This window comes from Macrotis lagotis, chromosome 8 (assembly GCF_037893015.1).
Source record: "Macrotis lagotis isolate mMagLag1 chromosome 8, bilby.v1.9.chrom.fasta, whole genome shotgun sequence".
NCBI classification, from domain to species: Eukaryota; Metazoa; Chordata; class Mammalia; order Peramelemorphia; family Peramelidae; genus Macrotis; species Macrotis lagotis.
The window spans coordinates 173,124,803-173,140,616 of NC_133665.1; the positions used below are offsets into that span (position 1 = coordinate 173,124,803).

Below are 15,814 nucleotides of genomic sequence, written 5' to 3' on the forward strand. Positions count from 1 at the left end.
AATGGAAAAACACTAGAATCTTTGCTAATAATTACACGAGTAAAGCAAGGATATATACTTTTCTGATACCATTTGACATAACTTGGAAGTACTAGAAATATCCATAATAATAGAAAGAAATTAAAAATATAGTAACCAAGAGGAGATAATAATTCCTATTTCCTAATATATGAGGTTTTACTTAAAAATTATAGTGAACAATGAAACAAATTCATTCAATGAATAGCTTTAGCAAATTTGCAGGATATAAAATAAACTTAATATTTATCAGTAGCATTTCTATCTAGCAGCAGCAAAAATAGAAAGAGAAATCATTCAAAATAATAGCAAAATGCATACAAATCATGCTTGCATACTCAAGATTTACATAGATAGGAGTGGCTAGGTGGCACAGAGCACTGGCCCTGGAGTCAGGAGTACCTGAGTTCAAATCCGATCTCAGGCACTTAATAATTACCTAGCTGTGTGGCCCTGGGCTTGCCACTTAACTCCATTGCCTTGCAAAAAACTTTAAAAAAAAAGAAGAGAAAGATTTACATAGATATAATTTAAAACTTCTTAAATAAATAAAGAATGACTGCTTATTAGAAGTCTTGTCAGTAAGCAGGCTTGGATATGATGATTATGACTTCACCAACAAAGTGATCCATTATAAAGGTAGACAAAATAATAATTATTTGAAGGATCTAAAATCAAGGAGCTCAAGGGAAATGATAATTGTAATGCAGTAATCACAATTATTTAGTTTTGTTTTTATTTTTAGGGGTTTTTTTGCAAGGCAATGGGCTAAGTGGCTTGCCCAAGGCCACACAGCTAGGTAATTATTAAGTGTCTGAGGTCGGATTTGAACTCAGGTACTCCTGACTCCAAGGCCGGTGCTCTATCCACTGTGCCACCTAGCTGCCCCATCACAATTATTTAGTACAGGTAGCTAAGGGGTAGAGTGGAAAGAATGTTGGGTCTGGTGGCAGGAAAACTTGAGTTCAAGTTACCCTCAGATACTTAGTAGCTGTGTGACCCTGGGCAAGTCACTTCATTTTTCTCATATGTAAAATGAACTAGAGGAGGAAATGGCAAACCACTCCAGTATCTCTGCCAAGAAAACCTCTAACAGGATCATGAAGAGTTGGACATGACTGAAACAGCTGAACAATAACAAAATTAAAATCCTAATTGAAACCTAAAACATTGGTCAGTTGAATGCTAGATAAGAATACTTATCCATTGAGAATATACTGCAAGTATTCTACAAAGTAACATAGTTTTCATATGTGTCAAAATGTTCAGAGCAGCCCTTTGGTGGTCTTGAGAAAACTAAGTGGGTCCTGTCGATTAGGTAATGATGCTCAATGATGCTTTACCTTTATAAAGGTAAAGAAATATTCTGGTTCAATAAAAAGTGATCAGTATGGGTTAGAATTAAGAAAACAGGATTTAAAAAAGAGAACAATATGCTGGAAACATGGAAACATGGAAACAGCACTAAAGTCAAGTGGCTTCAAATTAAATGAGATGCCCAATCTTCTTCCTGGAGAATAGTTGATGAAGTGTATGTTCTTGGTGGAGATGAGGGGGACCCTGAGTGTGCAGAAGAGCAGACCCTATTGAACAGTCCCTGTTCTCATCAATTTTGCTTCTTTTTACAAGGGCAAGTTCTGTGAGTACATAGAAGGAGATAGAATAGCGCTAATATAAAAAACACAAGACATCAACGCAATTTTTCTAAGAAAGAATGTGTCTATTAGAATTGAAGAAGACATTTAGTTTCTGATGTAAATGCTAGGGAATCAAGTTAACCTTTTAAATAGGAACTGTGCGTCGCCAAGGCATAACACAAGCTCACACTTCTCATTATAAACAAAGAGTTATAAGCATGTCTCAGATAGTAGTCTGTTTTATATCAGCACATAAAATAGATTTTATAAATAAGTCATTGCAGGGAAATAACGATTAGGAAAGGTGTTGATGCTTTTCAAGAAATGGTATTTTCAAAAGTTTTTATGTCTGTGAATGAAAAAGAAAAAGTAAGTCCTTTTCAAGTAGAGATGTAGTCTCTTTTGTTACTTTTATGTCTAATGATAAAATGTTCATAGTATGAAGAGAAAACCGTGCTGATTCATCTTCAGGGTGTGTTTGCCTCACTTTTTTGTATTTCCTCCCATGTTCTTGCCTGACCAATGGCTCATATTTATATCCTACCTGGGTAAGGAGAAGGATGATGGGGTGTGGGGAGGTGACAGTCTGTGGTTTTGGGAATTAAAACAGACTTAGATGAAGATCCTGCCTATAAGAGTGCTGGGCTCCAATCAGTTGAACCAAGATCTTCCTGAGAACACATTGTATTTGTTGATCTCAGGGGAATACTTACAAGATTAGAGCAGCAAGTTGGAGTGGAATCCTTGATTCAGAATGAGAAGGCTGACCATCAAATTTTAGCTCTGTCTCTTTACTTCTTGCTGTTGTTGATGATGATGATGATGATGTTTGCCTTTGATTCTCAAAGAAGACCATGTCATCAGGGAAGTGATGCCATGACAAGTTTGGAAATTGTATTTGAGTGAGGGGGGGCTGGGCTAAGTCATCAGCCTCACTTTCTCCTCCAGCACTATCTGGTTCCAGTGTCTAGATATGGATCAGGATGACTGGAGATCGCCCTAGGTAGGAGGATGACTTTGCTCTTTTTAAGCTAAGGTTTTTCCCTGGTCTCATTTTGACCGGAGCTATGTCTATTTTTTGATTAAGGTAGGTAGGAACAAAGTGGAGCAAAGAATGGCTTCTTGCATGGTCAAAGAAACAAAACCAAAAATATCTGGAAAGGGAAGACCATCAAGGTTTCTGACCTGAGCATAAACAATTGCTTTTTATGTTCTCTCTGAGCCAATCAGATCCAAATGACCAAGTGAGTCTTAATCTGAGACCTATTTTTGATCAATCAAATTTGAAACATTTCAAGAAAGTATTCAGTTTTTTTTTCATTTTCCATATGTGTAAAATGAGAATGTTAGACTATGTTATATCTGTGGATCATTTTTCTAAGAAATAGTCTTAGATTCCAATGCATTTTTCCTGGTTGATCCTTTTTAACAACAAACACGATAAGCTTTTATTGAGTGTGGTGAAATACAGTGAAGTGATAGCAACTCTGTTTTGAAGTAAAAACGACTCAGAGCTGTGTAGTCTAGTAGTGATCTGGACCTGAACTTGTAACCCATAAGAGATTAGGATATTCTCCAGGAACTGGTAATGGGAGAGAGAGAGAGAGAGAGAGAGAGAGAGAGAGAGAGAGAGAGAGAGAGAGAGAGAGGAAATCAGTTAGGGTAGGAGGGAAGTAGACCTTGAATTTAAATTTAGATCAATAGGTTTGAATCATTAGGATGCCCTTTATATGAAATCTATGACCTTTAGGAGTCCAATTTCTACCTGAGTCATTTTATTTGTTCTCCATCTGATTCTTTTGCTCTTTATGTATAAATCTCATTTGTATCTGTCTTTTCCACCTTTTCCTCTTACAATTATCTGATATTGTGGGAAATTCTGATGACAAAGGTATTCTTGGCTGCTGTTTTGGGGCTTCAAGGGCTGGAGAGCTCAGTGATGGAACTTTGGAGTTGGACATCAGCTAATACAAGAGAAAGCACCTGTCTAGCCGGCTATGCTTGATGGAAAACTTTCTGAAGCTCTGACTAGTGAGTTCGTGTGGAAAGGTCAGTATTTCAACAGTCTAAAAGTATTCCCTAGAATGGAAAAAAATTAATTCAAGAGAAAGACATATGAGCTGCAAGGCAAAATGTTGAAAGACAGAATGGTAAATGAAATGCTAGCATGTGGTAGGGAGCCTTTTCATCCTTCCCTACCTTCTTGCTTCTGTTTTTCACATGGATGTAAAAATTTATTTAAAAAATAGCTTAAGGTACTTAAAAGGAATATCACAGGACTACAGATTCTCAGAGTTGAAAGGAACCTTAGAACTATCCAAAAGGACAGCTGGGGTTTCAAAGGGGGATATGGGTTCCCTCCCTGGAGGTTTTCAAATAAAGGTTGAAGGACCATTGTTGACTCTCTTGTTGACAGAGCTCTATTGTTTAGAAACCAGTTGGAACTGAAGGCTTATTGGGTCCTTTACAACTTCAAGGTTCCATGATCAGTATGAAATAAAGATACTTACTTAGCAGGTTTAGAATTCTGGGGAGGGACATACCATACCTCAACTAACTCTTTGCAAAGACTATATAGAGTGAATGAATCATCTTTTGAATGAAATCAATCAAGGATTGATTAATCTTAGTGTGAGTAGATGACAAAATATCAAATGTAGAAAAGTTGTAAAGTGGATGGAGAGATGATCTCAGAAAACAGGAAGACCTGGGTTCAAGTCTTATCTATGACACAGAATTAGCTTGGTGACTTTAAGTCACTTCACTTCTTAAACTCCCCTCCCATGTCTCTTGAGACTCTAAATTGCAGAGAAGATGACAGTCTTAATTGGTAGTTTTCTCATCTAGGGAGCTGAGCATTTTCTATATTACTAAAATGGTTCCTAATACCCCTCTCCCCCATACCAAGTTTAGATAGAGCTTATCAAGAAATGTATGAGTTTTGATGTCTGTCAGTGAAAGAAGGACTTGAACTGATGCAATCACAAGTCTTTTGAAATATTGAAGTAAGTTTAAAGAAATACTAACAATCACCTCTTACAGCTACCAAGTACTCTGCATTTCTTAAAGCAGTTTTGCAACTTTGTTCAGTGAACCTTTCTGGTCCCACACCCTGAATGAATAGGATTCCTGAATGTACTTATTTTCTCCCCACTTAGATTGAAAGCTGTCTACACATAGAAGTGGTTTCCTTCTCTGTATTGGTATCATCAGCCTCTAACACAATGCCTGGCCTATTATCTTCAACAGTCTTAAGGACTTTGGCTCCTTGAGCTGCTAAATAAATAGTTATGGATTGAATGACTTCCACTCTGTAAGAGATATTTCCCCACTGATAAGATGAATTAATAATAGCTAGTATTTATAAAAACACTTTTAAATTTTACAAAAAGCTTTCTATATGTTATCTCATATGGTTTTTACAACCACCCTGTGAGACAGGTGTTATTACCAACCTCATTTTATAGATAAGAAAATAATGGCTTGAGACAGGTTAAGTGATTTGTTGATCTAAGAAGTATCCAAAGCGAGTTTTGAATTCCAAGTCTATCCTGCACCATATATAGTCTGCTTCCTCAGGCACACCCAACAAGTTTTCATTTGTTTTCTTCTTGAAGATCTCCAAGGAGGGGGACTGACTTCCTTTACTGGCAACCCAATCCATTTTTGAGTGGCTCTCATTGTTAGAAAGATTTTCCTGCTATGGAAACTATATTGGCCTCTTTACCTTTTTCATTTGTCTTAGTCCTCAAGGGCCAAATAAAACAATGGGGGATTCCTTGTACATATAGTGGTCCTTCAGATACTTGAAGGCAGTTAGTATACCCTTTCATCTTTTCTTTTCCAGTTAAAGGTTGGAACATTGCTTATTCAATAAGGACATATTAAGGGCTGTATATATTCAGCCAATGTGCTGGGTGTTTCAGAAGGTGGGGGAGAGACTAACAGAAAAATAAAAAAAAAATCAAAAAACTAACAGCTCTGCACAAGAAAATAGCAGACGATGGGTAGACTAATGTGTAGCCTTGGGTTGAAAAATACTTACCTTCAGATTAATTGGTCAATTAGATGAAGTTATCCATTAAACCTTAGAAAGAATATGCCAGAGGGAGTAGATACCTATGAAGACCTTTCGAATCCTAAAATCTGAAAACCTTACTCCTTTGTCTTAATCAGCTACAAATGGAACATGATTATCAAATTGCCACATGAGCAAATCTAACTTGTGAATTCAGCCTAGTCAGTAGTATGTACATCCTATTATTATTTAATTTCATGCTCTCACTTGCTAGTCTGTCTAAATTTTTCCCAAAACACTTCCAAATATCCCAGATATCATACTACCTTTAAATCCTTGCCAATTAACTTAAAATTTCCTCTCCTGGCTACTCATCTTATTTGGTTGACTTGGTTTTTGAGAATTCAGTGTTCCAGTTGAAACCTTTTAGAAGGACTTCATTGGAGGATGTGGGTATCAAAAATTCTTTTTTGTGTGTGCATTAGATGTTCAGGATGTATACAGACTTATTTTGATTTCTTACTTTTTTCTCATGTTTTTTATTGTTAAGTTTTTTTTGGGGGGGGTTAAGTGACTTCCTCAAGGTCACACAGCTAGATAATTATTAAGTGTCTAAGATTGGATCTCATATTTTCTTTATCCTTATTATGTTGGCTACAGTGGGTGCCTAATCAATCTTTTTTTGATCAATTAATTGATTATGTGTCCAAGCTCCTCAGACTAGCTTTTCTTGTTTCCAGTCCAGAGCAGTTCACTGGTCAAATTCATTTGGGAAATACTGTCCTAGAGGGTCTTCACAATCTTTCTTTTTGGTTCTCACCATAACTCTCTGATATAATAGAGAATTTCATCATATTGCTTTGACATATAAGGAAACTGAGGTATAGAAAAGTTAACTCTCTTTTGCCTAAATTCAGAGTACAAAACTAAGAAGAGATAGGGAAAAATTATAAAAATAGAGACTGAGAATTGAAATAATGGAAAACTTTCTAGCCTGGAATGCATTGTCCTACCTTGGTAGGAGTTGGGTTTCTCCTTGCTGCAAGATGGTTGTCTGACTTTTTGCTGGGGGTTTTAAGTGTTGATGGAGTTTTGAGGTCTAACATTGCTTCAGCTGAATGGTTTTTAAGGATTCTTAACATTTTGAGATTCTTTCAGTTTCTCTACACTTTAGTTCTTCAAGGTCATGGCACTAGCTTTGATGGAGCAAAGACTGGAGATTGACTGTTTGGAGTCTTTACACCATTGCTTAAAGTCCATGATAAAATATCTACTTTAGAAAGAGAAAGTTTATAATTAATAAATTTGGAGTGAGAAATATGAATTCTTTCTCCTCTGCCCTATTCTCTTAACTCCAGGGACTTTCTTTTACTTCCAGAATCAAAGTAAAGTCTTTTGTCTTTGAAAACCCTTCGGTACTAGTTTCTTCCTGCTTTTCTATTCATTACATTATCTATTCCCCTCTATACACCCTACTAGCTAGTTATCCAGACCCACTTCACATACAATAAATACTCTTATTTCTTGTCTCCATGATTTTTACTGGCTAACTCCCATTTCTGGAACTCTCCCTTGTCACCTCCATCTTCAAGACTCAAATCAAAACTTACTGTCTGCAAGAAACCCTTCTCATTCCATGTATGTATATGTATATGTATAGGTATATAATATATACATTTATATATGATATATATTATATATCCATACATACACATGGGAAAGTTAGGTGATGCAGTGGATAGACCACTGACCTTGGAGTCAGGAGGATAGGAGTTAGAATCCAACTTCAGACACTTGTCACTTACCAGCTGGATGACCTTGGGCAAGTCACTTAACCCTAATTGCCTCATATCCAGGGCCACCTACAGTTGTCCTGATCCATACTGGGCCCAGATGGTTCTGGAGGAGAAACTGAGGCTGGTGACTTAGCAACTCCTCAATCAAATCCAGTTCACTGACTAGTCATGGCACTGCCTCCCTGATGTCATGACCTTCTTCATGAATGAAGGACAAACATCATCACCATCATCATCATCCACACACACACACACACACACACACACACACACACACACACACATATATATACATATGTATATACACCCATACACCCACACCTAGATAGGACCTTAGAGGTTATTAAATCCAACCCTTTCATTCCACTAATGCAAGTAGCAATTCAGGGGCTTTGTACTCAGTACTCATGAGAGAATGTTCATCTTCCCAATTTGCTTGAGTTATAATCCCTAAAGGATTATTATATCTCCTATAGGACTGGGAGAATCAAAAGTTGGTTCAGGAAAAATGATATTTTTGGGTATGTGTGTGTGTGGGGGGGAGTAGGTGGGGAAATAATCTTTATTTTTTTGTTCCCCTTCAGAAAAAAAAGCTTTAGAAATTTTCATTTAATTTACCATGTGAGCCACTAGCAAACTTGAAGGCATGTTTTTGTAGTTATCACTTCTGGGTGACAATGCCCTGAGGTCCATTAAGATTCCTATTGTTGCCTAAGCTTGTTATTTTTCCTTATACTATCAGCAGGTGCAATGAAATGTAGCAGCATAAAGAGGAGAGGAAAAATACATTCATGAGCAGGCTCAGAAAGGTATATATTTTTATTCACATTCCCTCATTATTTGTGTAGATGAATGACCACAGAAAACAATGAAATTACTCCCTGTCTCCCCCATTTTTAAAGGCAATCTGGCTAACTGTAAGTATAAGTCTGAAAACTAGTAGCTATTGAAACAGTTTGTTTCTTCCTTCTTTATCTCCCCCCCTCCAAATTTCTCATTTGCCCTCCATTATCTCATGGTCTTTAATGCTTCTCTTGGCAAAGGATGAAGTTATTGCTTTGTCTTACATTAATAAAGCTTCCCTTATAAGACTGGTAATCATGTACTTTGGAGCTCCATTGTCCAGGCTCTTTAATCTAAAAAATGTCTCTTTTCTTTTATTCAGGCAGGTTTAGCTTTTTGGAAGAGTAGGACAGAAGTAACTGGGTATAAAATTGAGAAATTGCCCATAAATATTATAAAAGACTTTGGGAGCTGTGTTTGTTATTAGAGGAACTTATTTTGTAGACAATATTTACCTTTGTTGGCACGAAAGGGTTTATTTTCCTCTTTCTTTCCCTTCTTCCCTCCCTCCTTTCTTTCCTTTCCTTCTCCTCTCTCCCTTCCTTCAGCCTTCTCTTCTCTCTCCTTCCATTCTTCCTCCCTCCCTCTATCCTTTCCTTCCTTTTTTCTTTCCTTTCTCCCCTCTCTCCCTTCCCTCCCTCCCTCCCTCCCTCCCTCCCTTCCTTCCTTCCTTCCTTCCTTCCTTCCTTCCTTCCTTCCTTCCTTCCTTCCCTCTCCATCTATTCTTTCTATCTCTCTCTTTATTAAGTTAGGCATACTTCAAAAACCGATACCAATTTCACAGCAGTTTTATCCATCCTTACTGCAGTAGAGAACAAACTGCTATTTTTATCAGCCCGATCTCCCGAGTATTGGGGAGAAGAAGGAGAACACTAGCAACCCTGTCTCCGGTAGTTAACATACTTATCTTACCATTTATTCACTTAGAGTATTTATCCTGGACCAGACCACAGAATGCATCATCCCAACGGCAGCAATTTCCTGGCAGAAACAAAACTAGGGACCCTGGGTATTACTGAGACACTGGACACACTTAAACTAATTCGAGTTAAAAGGCTCTCCAGAGAGAGGTTAATAATACAAATCAATCAAAAACCAATGACATCCTTTATCAAACGATTGTGAAATCACAGTTTCAAACCCTGACCTGTTGCCAATTGAATAAAAAAGACTGCTTCTCGGTTTGTCTTCTGTCCTGTGGGCTGTTAAAATAGATACGCAGGGTCAGCGCATGGAGAGAGCCCCATTGGTGGATTAAAGTAGGCGGCTACTCACTCATCTTCTTGAGTCACCATCAGCAGTTTTTCATGTGTGCTTCCTTGAAGCTAGGATAGCAGGTCAGAATTGGCCATTAAAAAGTAGCAGCACCTGTCCAAACTAGTTAAAAGTTTCAACAGAAGCAAATCGGCAATTAAAATTCCTTGGCTCCCAGTCATCCTGTTAATTTGTTACGTGATTATTCCTTTTACAGTTAAGGGCACACACATTCAAAGAAATTCATTTTCTCCAATTCAGGCTTAGGTTTTCAACAATCTTCAGCTTTTGACCAGACAAATCTCTCTTGGTTTGAAGTTTTCTTTGTCTTCTGAGCTGCTAAGGGAGGACCAACTTCAGGCTCAGTTTCATCACCCCATATCTCATCTGGTTCCTGATTGTTTTTTTCTTCAGAGTTTCTAAAATCTTTACCCTCTAGAATGAAATGATGGAGATAAAAGATAATTAAATCTTAGCTCTAGAACGGCATGCACCTTAATGGTTATTAAACCCATGCTTTTCATTCCAAATGGGGAAACTTGAGGAACATAGGCGCATGAATTGACCAGGGTCACAGAGATGGATAGGGCACCGGCCCTGTAATAAGTAGGACCTGAATTCGAATGTTGCCTCAGACACTTGAGTCTCACTAGCTTTGTGACCATGGGCAAGTCACTTAACCCTTACTGATTCATATCCACAACCACCTCTGGTAATCCTGGTATATATATATCTGGCCTCTGGACCCAGATGACTCTGTAGGAGAAACTTTGGTGTCTTTGCACAGGTCTCTCTCATTCAAATCTAATTCACATGCAAGTCAAGGTATCACCCCCATGATGCCATGGTCTTCTTTGAGGGTCAAGGTCAAACAACAGCAACAAAAGTCTAGGTCTACTAGGTTTTCTTGATTCCATGCCTAATCCAGCAGCTCAGACAGACTTCTACCTGTGGATCCCTTGGGGACTTCACATGCGGAACCAACATAAACAGGGCAAGGTTCAGAGAAAACATGGCCCCATCCAGACTCAGTTTCCTGGGATTCAGGACATGAGTGGACACTGCAGATGCCTCCTCTCTTATGGAATTCACATCTAAAATGGAATGCCATGACCCCACTGCCCCTCACCCCAAAGGGAAAAAAATGATTCTCATTTCCTTGGGGGGCAAGAAGATATTGCACTCTTTTTTTTAGGTTTTTGCAAGGCAATGGGGTTAAGTGGCTTGCCCAAGGCCACACAGCTAGGTAATTAAGTGTCTGAGGTCAGATTTGAACTCAGGCACTCCTGACTCCAGGACCAGTACTCTATCCACTGTGCCACCTAAGTGCCCCAATATTGCACTCTTAAGGTACCTCTTGCCACCACTCCCCTTACCCCTGTGGGTTCTATGACATAGAATATGGTTAAAGACATAGAATGCCTCAGGTGATAGCTTCCCTTGTACTCTGGGTGTTCAGAGTAAGCAGCTATTTCTTAGATTTCCATCATGGGAATGAATGAATGGGTCCTTTCTGCCCTAAGTTGTGTTTAGCCACCATAGAATGTTTCTAAATCAGCATTCCTTGGTCCCATTCGTTTTCAAATAGTATTTGTTCAGTGGGTTTTAAAAAAAAATCTCCATTCCTGTGATTTCAACTTATATTGTCTTCTATAAATATTTTGTGGTTCAGTTGAATGTACTCAATTATAAAAGAATTTTTGTAAACAACTCCATCTATGGATATATCAAACCTACATCCTCAGGTGCCACGTTCTGATTAAAGGGAAAGGGATATTTTTTCTTCTTCTGTTGTTCTGTGAGCTATGAGCTCAGTGAATACACTATGGGATTTCTCTGCTTTTCCTTTGTTTTGTGGAGATGCATATGTCGATCTGCATTTCTTTTCTATTTCATTACAGTCGTATTTCCTTACTTGTTTATGCTCATCTGGCAGTATTGGGTCATTTTATACTTTTCAGAGTTAAGTTCCAAATCGATACTTACAGCATTAACCTAAGGCAAGCATGGTTTTTACCTGAAAGGTTCCTAAGAATTCAGACTTATTTCAAATGCTATTAAGTAATCCTTAAATTAAATTCTAAGTGATATTCACCTCCCATATGAACTTAGCTAGATAGTCTATTCGATTTGGTGAATCTATATAGGAAGAGAATATATGAGAAGTTGATGGAGGGATTATGCTTTTTCTCTTTCAAATCAATGGGAAACTTATTGTTAAAATGAAGAAAACAATACTTAAGCAAACTGAAGAGTTCTCTAAAAGGAAATAAAATGATCTTATGAGAAACAAATAATTTTTTGAGATGAATAGTCAGAGCAAAATCAAGATATTTAATGACGATATTTAAAAAGATTTTAACTATTTAGAGTTCTATAATCTATAGTTTAGAGACTAAAACAATAATTAGACAATATGTTAGAGTAAAATAGTCCTACAGAATGGAAGGAGAGTTGATTTTGAGGTTAGAGGATATATTTTCAATATCCTACTTTTGATGCCTATTACATATGTATCTTTTGGACAGTTCTTAACCTCCCCAGGCCTTGCTTTCCTTTCCTTTTTTTTTTTTTCTTGCAAGGCAGTGGTTGCCCAAGGCAACACAGGTAGGTAATTATTAAGTGTCTGAGGCTGGATTTGACCTCAGGTACTCTTGACTCCAGGGCCGGTGCTCTATCTACTGTGCCACCTAGCTGCCCCTTGCTTTCCTTTTCTGTAGAATGAGGGTGTTGAAGTAATTTTTCATCTGAGATATCTTCCATCTCTACATGACTTTCCTTTGGCCTTTTTATTTATAAAGATTGGGTCTCCTTATGGTACCAAATACTGACCCAGTATCAATATGGATTGGCACAAAAATTTTAATCTGTTCTTTTCTGGCTTCTTCCAGTACTTAGGAAACCTAGGGTCCCTCCACTCCCACAGAGAGTCACCATATTGGTGAGTTCACCTGATTGGTTGAGCTCAAATGATCCACCTGGCTCAGAATTATTCAACAGCTGGGATTATAGATGGGCCCCATTGTACTTGGCTCCCCCAGCTTTTAACAAATAGCCATTGCCATATCTTCTCTGAGACTTTTCTTGCCTCCAGCTTTTCCCTTCTTCCAGGCTCTCATGTCCTCATTTTACAGAGAATAAACTGAGGTCTAAGAAGGTTGAGTGGCTTGCCTAGGGTAACACAACCAAATGTTTGAGAGTGGGTTTGAATTAGGGTTTTTTAAGATTTTATTTATTTTGAGTTTTATAATGTTGCCCCTAATCTTGTTTCCCTCCTCCCACCCTCCACAGAAGGCAATTTGTCTGTCTTTACATTGTTTCCATGGTATATGTTGATCTAATTAAATGTAATGAGAGAGAAATCATCCCTCCATGCTATCTTCCCTCTGACTGTGTTTCCCCACCTTTTCCACATTATCTATATTCCCTAGTATTTTGTTTCTGAATACTGCCACCTTCAGTGTTTGCCCTCCTATATCCACTTCTCCCTTTTCTTTCCCCTTACCCTTTTCTCCCTTCCTTTTGTTAGTTCCCCTTTTTCTCCCCCTCCCTGTCTCTGTCCCCCCTCCCCTTTTCCCCTTTTTGTACTTGAAAGGTAAAATGTTAAGTTACCTGAGTGTGTGTGTGTGTGTGTGTGTGTGTGTGTAAGTTAACTTGAAACCAAGTCTGATGAGAGGAAGATTCAGGAGTTTCTCATCTCCTCCCTTATTCCTCCTATTACAATAGGTCTTCTGTACTTCTTCATGTAATGAGATTTACCCCATTCAGTCCCCTCCATCCCCCCCTCTCCTTCCTATCCCCCTTTTTTAAAGAAGTAGTTGAACTAGAGTTTTTACCTCCAAGGTCATCAAGGTATCTCCAGATCTCTCAAGGATGAAAGAATCTGCCATGCCTGTATATATTATAATATACATACACATCTGTATGTACATATATAGATCTATCTATAAGCAATAGTAGAGATTGATGGGTAGATATGTAGACAGATAGACAAGTAGATAGATATAGTTCCTTATGTGGCACAATGGATATAGTGCTAGGCCTAGAGTCAGGAAGACTCCTCTTCCTGAGTTAAAATCTGGCCTCAGATACTCATTAACTGTGTGACCCTGGGCAAGTCACTTCACCCTGTTTGCTTCAGTTTTTTTATCTGTAATAAGAACTGTAGAGGGAAATGGCAAATTATTCCAGGATCTTTGCCAAGAAAACCCCAAATGAGGTCATGAAGAGTGCACACGTCTGAAAGCAAATCAACAACACAACATACATGCATATACATGTGTGTGTGTGTGTGTGTGTGTGTGTCTAGTATTGTGTTCCCCCTTACCTAATAAAAAAATAAACTTCTTGAGGACAGGGACTCTTAGGCTTTGTGTCTTTCTATTTCTGGGATATAATATAAAAGTTAAATTGAACTGAAAGCAATATAGGATTATCCCATTCCCTCTTCTCAAGACTCCCCTTCAAGCATCTATAAACAGCTATCATATCCCTTCAGCAGGCTCTCTCATGTGGATTATGTTTTTATTGTGTCTTCATTGATGCTAGAGATACCAAAGAGACAAAAATCTTCCTTCTGATTGCCTGGCTTTTTAACAACTTCCATCTGTCATTCAAAACAATTCTGGAAAAGAAATGCCCAAAGGGAACTTGATTACCCCTGGGACTGTCTCTGTGCCTTTCAGATGGTCCCTTGAGACTTAGACTTTCAGTTCACTTGCTTGCTTAGACTTTCTTGGGTCAGTAAAACTATTCTGAAGCTGACCAAGCCTTATTCATCCCAAGCTACCCAAATTCTCAGAAGTGGAGATTTGTGTTTTTTTACCTACTCTCATGATTACATGTTTCATACTGATGATGTTTTATAAGCATGAGAAATTAATTTACTTATTCAGTTAGTATTTATTGAGTACCTACCATATGTAATGCCAGTTTTAGATAAAATATGAACCTTACCCTCATGGTTCATGATATAGTTCATTAGATATAACTCCTGGCTATGATTTGGAAATAGATGTTTACATCATGGTGGCTAAATCTGGGAGTCACTACTTTGACAGCCTAGTGGATATCAGTCACCACAGTAGATAACATTGGTGTAGCTTTTTAATGTTTGCAAAGCCCTTGACATAGTTTACTATTGCTCCATCTTCATGATGATTTGGAGTCAGGACTCCTAGATTCCAAACCCATTTTATACATTTTTTAACTATGTGACCCTAGGCAAATCATTTCACTTCAGTTTGCTCCATTTCCTCCCATGGAAGATGAGGATAACTTAAAAGGGTAGTTGTGAGGATCAACTGAGATCATTTATGGAAAACACTTATGTGAGTGCTGTTATTGTTAAATGAGGTAATAGAGGTGATCTGGCAGTATCAGTGGTATATTCCAAGAAAACAATGTGTCTTTTAGATGTGAAGCATTTGAACCCTGAGAGGGATTTAAGGAAAAAAATAAAACAAAATGGTACAATCCCTCTTGTTCTATGGCAGACTCTGACGTCTCATCTGGGGACTTAGTTAAGTGGTTACACTGAGTTCTCTGCCACCATGTTAAGAATCCCACAATGACCATATTTTCATGGAAATTTGCCAGTCCTATTCATTTTTTCTCTCTCTATTTCCTTTTTTTTTAGCCCTTTACAAGGCAATGGGGTTAATTGACTTGCCCAAGGTCACACAGCTAGGTAATCAGTAAGTGTCTGAGGATGGATTTGAACTCAGTTACTCCTGACTCTAGGAGCAGTACTCTATTCAATGCACCACCTAGCTGCACCAGTGCTATTCATTTTTGAAAGTCTTAGCCCAAATTTTATGACATTTCACATCAGCAAGAAATATTCAAGTATTTGAATACCATAGCATGCCCTTTGATTTCATTAATGTAGGTATTCCTACTTGTTCCTAAATTGCTGGTTTAAAGGGCGGCTAGGTGGCTTAGTGGATAAAGCACCCGCCCTGGAGTCAGGAGTACCTGGGTTCAAATCCGGTCTCATATACTTAATAATTACCTAGGTGTGTGGCCTTGGGCAAGCCTCTTAACCCCGTTTGCCTTGCAAAAAAAAAAACCTTAAAAAATTAAATTGCTGGTTTAGCAAACTGATTGTTCTGGAATTTCTGACCTGATTGTAGAACAGAACCAGAAAATCTCAGAGCTAGAAGGGAACCCAGAACTCATCTGGTGCAAACCCTGTCTGACCAAATATCCCTAATGCAAGCTCTTTGACAGGCTCTTTTCAACCTCTA

General features: G+C 38.1%; 2 long non-coding RNA genes across 3 annotated transcripts in view; both read left to right on the forward strand.

Moving 5' to 3' along the window:
• The window catches only part of LOC141496355 (uncharacterized), a 686,762-nt gene that overhangs the window by 59,995 nt on the left and 610,953 nt on the right, over window positions 1-15,814 (forward strand). The window lies entirely within an intron of this gene.
• LOC141496354 (uncharacterized) lies at window positions 849-11,540 on the forward strand. Its single transcript, XR_012471035.1, has 3 exons — window positions 849-4,286; window positions 8,212-8,278; window positions 9,240-11,540. It is a non-coding gene; the product is annotated as an uncharacterized LOC141496354 (long non-coding RNA).